The following is a 7,500-nucleotide window of genomic DNA, read 5'->3' as shown; positions in this document are numbered from 1 at the left end:
GTCACCCGCCACGAAACACTCTCTCGTCGTGGAATCCCCGCGTCGGAGAGTAAAACGCCGAAGGCTTACTTATGAAACTTACGTCTCTCGACGATGGGACGATCCACGCGAAGAGTTGTTACGTGCACGCGTATGGTGCGATTGCGTCGATTCGCTTTTCTGTACGGGGAGCAATAGAACGTTGAGTTGACTTATCGGGTCTTCGTTGGAATTACCGTCGCTGGCATTGTAAACTCCAGATGACCTTGTGATTCCTTCGTCGGGCACTGGTAAAGGGTGGCGATGATGCGTTCTATAATAGAAATACCCGTCGTAGCGTTTCTTCCGAGTCAACCCGCTCACGAAACACTCTCTCGTCGTGGAATCCCCGCGTCGGAGAGTAAAACGCGAATTCATAGTATGGAAACTTACGTCTCTCGACGATGGGACGATCCACGCGAAGAGTTGTTACGTGCACGCGTATGGTGCGATTGCGTCGATTCGCTTTTCTGTACGGGGAGTAATAGAACGTTGAGTTGACTTATCGGGTCTTCGTTGGAATTACCGTCGCTGGCATTGTAAACTCCAGATGACCTTGTGATTCCTTCGTCGGGCACTGGTAAAGGGTGGCGATGATGCGTTCTATAATAGAAATACCCGTCGTAGCGTTTCTTCCGAGTCAACCCGCTCACGAAACTCTCTCTCGTCGTGGAATCCCCGCGTCGGAGAGTAAAACGCGAATTCATACTATGAAAACTTACGTCTCTCGACGATGGGACGATCCACGCGAAGAGTTGTTTACGTGCACGCGTATGGTGCGATTGCGTCGATTCGCTTTTCTGTACGGGGAGAAATAGAACGTTGAGTTGACTTATCGGGTCTTCGTTGGAATTACCGTCGCTGGCATTGTAAACTCCAGATGACCTTGTGATTCCTTCGTCGGGCACTGGTAAAGGGTGGCGATGATGCGTTCTATAATAGAAATACCCGTCGTAGCGTTTCTTCGGAGTCAACCCGCTCACGAAACTCTCTCTCGTCGTGGAATCCCCGCGTCGGAGAGTAAAACGCGAATTCATACTATGAAAACTTACGTCTCTCGACGATGGGACGATCCACGCGAAGAGTTGTTTACGTGTACGCGTATGGTGCGATTGCGTCGATTCGCTTTTCTGTACGGGGAGAAATAGAACGTTGAGTTGACTTATCGGGTCTTCGTTGGAATTACCGTCGCTGGCATTGTAAACTCCAGATGACCTTGTGATTCCTTCGTCGGGCACTGGTAAAGGGTGGCGATGATGCGTTCTATAATAGAAATACCCGTCGTAGCGTTTCTTCCGAGTCAACCCGCTCACGAAACTCTCTCTCTCGTCGTGGAATCCCCGCGTCGGAGAGTAAAACGCCGAAGGCTTACTATGAAACTTACGTCTCTCGACGATGGGACGATCCACGCGAAGAGTTGTTACGTGCACGCGTATGGTGCGATTGCGTCGATTCGCTTTTCTGTACGGGGAGTAATAGAACGTTGAGTTGACTTATCGGGTCTTCGTTGGAATTACCGTCGCTGGCATTGTAAACTCCAGATGACCTTGTGATTCCTTCGTCGGGCACTGGTAAAGGGTGGCGATGATGCGTTCTATAATAGAAATACCCGTCGTAGCGTTTCTTCCGAGTCAACCCGCTCACGAAACTCTCTCTCGTCGTGGAATCCCCGCGTCGGAGAGTAAAACGCGAATTCATACTATGAAAACTTACGTCTCTCGACGATGGGACGATCCACGCGAAGAGTTGTTTACGTGCACGCGTATGGTGCGATTGCGTCGATTCGCTTTTCTGTACGGGGAGAAATAGAACGTTGAGTTGACTTATCGGGTCTTCGTTGGAATTACCGTCGCTGGCATTGTAAACTCCAGATGACCTTGTGATTCCTTCGTCGGGCACTGGTAAAGGGTGGCGATGATGCGTTCTATAATAGAAATACCCGTCGTAGCGTTTCTTCCGAGTCAACCCGCTCACGAAACTCTCTCTCGTCGTGGAATCCCCGCGTCGGAGAGTAAAACGCGAATTCATACTATGAAAACTTACGTCTCTCGACGATGGGACGATCCACGCGAAGAGTTGTTTACGTGCACGCGTATGGTGCGATTGCGTCGATTCGCTTTTCTGTACGGGGAGAAATAGAACGTTGAGTTGACTTATCGGGTCTTCGTTGGAATTACCGTCGCTGGCATTGTAAACTCCAGATGACCTTGTGATTCCTTCGTCGGGCACTGGTAAAGGGTGGCGATGATGCGTTCTATAATAGAAATACCCGTCGTAGCGTTTCTTCCGAGTCAACCCGCTCACGAAACTCTCTCTCGTCGTGGAATCCCCGCGTCGGAGGGTAAAACGCGATATATAATAGTATATGCCAGTGGTTCGCGCGCGTCGTCTCTGAGATACGCGGTCGACAGAGTTCCGAAAACACGTGATGTGCCACGATTTCCGTGCGTCTTACATCTTTCGACGATGGGACGATCCACGCGAAGAGAACGTTCGTGCTTGCGTGAGGTGCAACAGCGTCGATTCGCTTTTCTGTACGGGGAGAAATAGAACGTTGAGTTGACTTATCGGGTCTTCGTTGGAATTACCGTCGCTGGCATTGTAAACTCCAGATGACCTTGTGATTCCTTCGTCGGGCACTGGTAAAGGGTGGCGATGATTCGTTCTATAATAGTAATACCCGTCGTAGCGTTTCGACCGATGTCACCCGCCACGAATGTCTCTCTCGACGTGGAAACCCCGCGCCGAAGAGTAAACGCGAAGGCTTACCATACGAAAGAAAACGGTATTATACGCCTGTGGTATGTGCGTCTCGGCTCTGTGATACGCGATCGGCAGAGTTACAAAAAAACGTTGATGGGCCACGATTTCCGTGCGTCTTACATCTTTCGACGATGGGACGATCCACGCGAAGAGTAGTTACGTGCTCGCGCGAGGTGCGATAGCGTCGATTCGCTTTTCTGTACGGGGAGAAATAGAACGATGAGTTGACTTATCGGGTCTTCGTTGGAATTACCGTCGCTGGCATTGTAAACTCCAGATGACCTTGTGATTCCTTCGTCGGGCACTGGTAAAGGGTGGCGATGATTCGTTCTATAATAGAAATACCCGTCGTAGCGATTCGGCCGAGACACCCGCCACGAAACTCTCTCTCGTCGTGGAATCCCCATGTCGGAGAGTAAAACGCGAAGGCTAACTATATAAGAAACATATAGTATTATTTATGCCTGTGGTTCTCCGTTTGTCCTACTCTCAGATACGCGACTCGGAGAGTTACGAATAATCGTGATGGACCACGATTTCTGTACGTCTTACATCTTTCGACGATGGGACGATCCACGCGAAGAGATCATTCCTGCTTGCGTGAGGTGCGATAGCGCCGATTCGCTTTTCTGTACGGGGAGAAATAGAACGATGAGTTGACTTATCGGGTCTTCGTTGGAATTACCGTCGCTGGCATTGTAAACTCCAGATGACCTTGTGATTCCTTCGTCGGGCACTGGTAAAGGGTGGCGATGATTCGTTCTATAATAGAAATACCCGTCGTAGCGATTCGGCCGTGTCACCCGCCACGAAAATCTCTCTCGTCGTGGAATCCCCGCGTCGTAGAGTAAACGCGAAGGCTTGCTATAGAAGACTATAGTTTATACGCCTGTGGTTCACCGGTTGCCTGCTCTCCGGGGTACGCGATCGCGCAGGAGTTACGGAAGAACTTGATGGGCCACGATCTCCAAGCGGCTATATCTTTCGACGATGGGACGATTCACGCGAAGAGAACGTTCGTGCATGCGTGAGGTGCGATAGCGTTGATTCGCTTGTCTGTACGGGGAGAAATAGAACGATGAGTTGACTTATCGGGTCTTCGTTGGAATTACCGTCGCTGGCATTGTAAACTCCAGATGACCTTGTGATTCCTTCGTCGGGCACTGGTAAAGGGTGGCGATGATTCGTTCTATAATAGAAATACCCGTCGTAGCGTTTCGACCGATGTCACCCGCCACGAAATTCTCTCTCGTCGTGGAATCCCCGCGTCGGAGAGTAACCGCCGAAGGCTTGCTATAGAAGACTATAGTTTATACGCCTGTGGTTCACCGGTTGCCGGCTCTCCGGGGCACGCGATCGCGCGAAGGTTACGGAGGGACGTGAAGCGCCCGAGCAATGAAACGTCCGCAGGAGGAAACGAGCAACCGCCGAACATTGTTTCGCGACGTTTCCATAATGTATTGTCGTTTCGCTCGCATCCCGCTTCTTTCCCCTAGTTTCCTCGACGCGTAGTTTCGCAGCCTTAGTGGACGAATCATTCTCGATTCGAGGAAAGATATGCAGTGGGGCGTGCAATGAGCCCGCCAGAGACCACGATCTCCAATGCGTCTTTACATCTTTCGACGATGGGATGATCCACGCGAAGAGAACGTTCGTGCTTGCGCGAGGTGCGTTAGCGTCGATTCGCTTTTCTGTACGGGGAGAAATAGAACGATGAGTTGACTTATCGGGTCTTCGTTGGAATTACCGTCGCTGGCATTGTAAACTCCAGATGACCTTGTGATTCCTTCGTCGGGCACTGGTAAAGGGTGGCGATGATTCGTTCTATAATAGAAATACCCGTCGTAGCGATTCGGCCGAGTCACCCGCCACGAAACTGTCTCTCTTTCGTCGTGGAAACCCCGCGTCGGAGAGTAAAACGCGCGAAGGCTGTGACTGTAACATATATATATACAGTATACAATGCCTGTGGTTTTTGCGCGTGTCGGCTCTTCGGTATACGCGATCGGCCAGAGTTACGGAGGGACGGTGAAGCGCACGAGAAATTGAAACGGCCGCACGATTGGAACCGAGCAACCGTCGAACATTGTTTCGCGACGTTTCCATAATGCGTTTTCGTTTCGCTCGCATACCGCTTCTTTTCCCCTAGTCTCTGAGACGCGTTTTCGAGCCGTTCTTCTACTATCGATTCTCGTAGAGAGAAGGGACCGGGTAGTCTGGAAGTGGAACCCGCATCTTGCGTGTACCGTACACGGAATTGAGAGGACCGGCCGTGAAGCTCGTTTTAAAGCCGTGCGTCTGACACCCAACTCTTGCGCGCCAATTTCGCGGCAAGAGATAATATGGGACGAATGACCGGCAAAGAGCCAGCTGTGAAGTCTGTTTTTTTAATCGAATCCGTGGACGTGTGTATGCCGTAGCGTCGCTCGTCGTGTTCGTTCATGGTCGTTCCGAGAGAAAGAACGAAAGCGGTAACGAAGGGACCGGCCGTGAAGCTCGTTTTAAAGCCGCGCGTCTGACACCCAACTCTTGCGCGCCAATTTCGCGGCAAGAGATAACATGGGACGAATGACCGGCAAAGAGCCAGCTGTGAAGTCTTTTTTCATTATTTGCTTTCAATCGATCGATCGGTACGATTCGTGCAACGTTTCGCGCGATGCGACGCGAAAACATGCGCGCAACAATAGATGCGTCTGATCGGAAGAACGCGAGGGTCGACTGCACGCGATGGATTCAGTATCGGGTAGGATACAAAATATATCCCCGTCGTTTCCACGCGTGCGAGTCTTCTGCGTCTTTCGCGGGTTTTTGAATGCACTATACGCCCGGAACGTCGAGAAATATATACATATTACTTGAACGTTTTTCGTCTCGAAAGGCTTCGGTGTCGTCTCCAAGGCGACGCCTGAATCTCCTTCGCGCGCTGGTCGGAGATTCAGGTATCAACTTTTATCTTCTCTTTGAAAGAAGAGAGATATTAGGTCGAACAAATGAGAATAAAATTATATATGTGAAATATAAAATTTATACGATTACCCTGAACGGTGGATCACTTGGCTCGTGGGTCGATGAAGAACGCAGCTAATTGCGCGTCAACGTGTGAACTGCAGGACACATGAACATCGACATTTCGAACGCACATTGCGGTCCACGGATACAATTCCTGGACCACGCCTGGCTGAGGGTCGTTTACGTACCATACACTGCTTGCGTAGCTCTGTCAAATCCCCGCCGTCGTTCACCTCTTCGGATCGAACGTTTTTTTACCGAAGGGCGCAAAGAACGTTTCTGAGTCGGGTTAAGAGAAGGATGCTACGTACGAGCGAACGATGGGTGTCTCGTCGGCGTTTGTCGCGGACACGCGAAAATTCTGTGAATTTCACGGACAGTGTACGTTCTAGTTGTTGCAAAACGATCGGAATCGTTTGTATGGACTCGCGTGAGTGTTCGCGGCGTCGTGCGTCGTTCAATTACGACCGCCCGCGGATACCGCTCCACTGCGATATGGATCTGAGCGACAACTTTTTCGGCTGTTCGTGAGATGAACGGTTTCGTGTGTTTAGAAAAATTTTTTTTCCCGCGCTCCCGACGTCACCTGAAATGATGCGTCAGAGGTGAAAGAAAATATTAAGAAGTCGAGAGAGAGAGAGACTACACACGTTTTATTCATATTTTGTATACCGTGCGTGAGACGGATGTGCACGACACGTCGTATGTCGGTATATTACCGACTGGCCCCAGGGAGATTGTTTTCTTCCTCTCTTACGAATGAGATGTACGTTTCGGAGGATCGTCGTTACCGAAACACACGGCAAAACGAGACTTCTCGCAGCAGAACCTTTATACACAATACACATCGACTCTTTTTACCCCGAGAGAGAGAGAAAAGGTGTATTTCTTTTTTTTATTTTTCGAATTCGACGCACGAACGCTTTGACGACTGGAGAAAAACACGGTGTGTGTTAAAATCGTGCGGGACGAGCATGCGTATTCGTAACGGGTCGAATAGTTCTTATTCCCCGTCGTCGCGTGTCCTCGCTGGACCACCACCGTGCGCTTCCGCCACGTTCAGTTGAATTTCGAAATATATATATATAAAAAGAATCACCATATACTCTCTTTCGGGAGGTGTATTTTTATCGGTTTCTGCTATAGAGAAGAGACGGAGATCGTGTTGTGAGGTGTAACGTTTCTGTATCCCCGTTTCGGAGGATCGTCGTTATCGGCGGAACACACGTCAAAACGAGACTTCTCGCAGAACCTTTATACACAATACACATCGACTCTTTTACCCCGAGAGAGAGAAAAGGTGTTTTTCTTTTTTTTTTATTTTTCGAATTCGACGCACGAACGCTTTGACGACTGGAGAAAAACACGGTGTGTGTTAAAATCGTGCGGGACGAGCATGCGTATTCGTAACGGGTCGAATAGTTCTTATTCCCCGTCGTCGCGTGTCCTCGCTGGACCACCACCGTGCGCTTCCGCCACGTTCAGTTGTATTTCGAAATATATATATATATAAAAAGAATCACCATATACTCTCTTTCGGGAGGTGTATTTTTATCGGTTTCTGCTATAGAGAAGAGACGGACGATCGTGTGTGACACCACGTGGTAACGTTTCCGTATCCCCGTAAAATACGTTTATCTTTTCTCGTAGAAAAGAGAGAGGAAGAGGCAGGAGCTCCTCTTTGGCGAGGCTTTCGAACGTCGCGTCCCG

General features: G+C 49.9%; 1 non-coding gene across 1 annotated transcript; it reads left to right on the top strand.

Moving 5' to 3' along the window:
- Positions 1 to 5,814: 5,814 nt before the first annotated feature.
- LOC143176226 (5.8S ribosomal RNA) lies at positions 5,815 to 5,969 on the top strand. The gene has a single exon (XR_013000807.1). It is a non-coding gene; the product is annotated as a 5.8S ribosomal RNA (ribosomal RNA).
- The last annotated feature ends 1,531 nt before the right edge of the window (positions 5,970 to 7,500 follow it).

The sequence above is a fragment of the Nomia melanderi genome, unplaced genomic scaffold (genome assembly GCF_051020985.1).
Source record: "Nomia melanderi isolate GNS246 unplaced genomic scaffold, iyNomMela1 scaffold0428, whole genome shotgun sequence".
NCBI lineage: Eukaryota > Metazoa > Arthropoda > Insecta > Hymenoptera > Halictidae > Nomia > Nomia melanderi.
The sequence above is the reverse complement of the archived record's forward strand: the minus strand, read 5'-3'. Positions and strand labels throughout refer to the sequence as shown.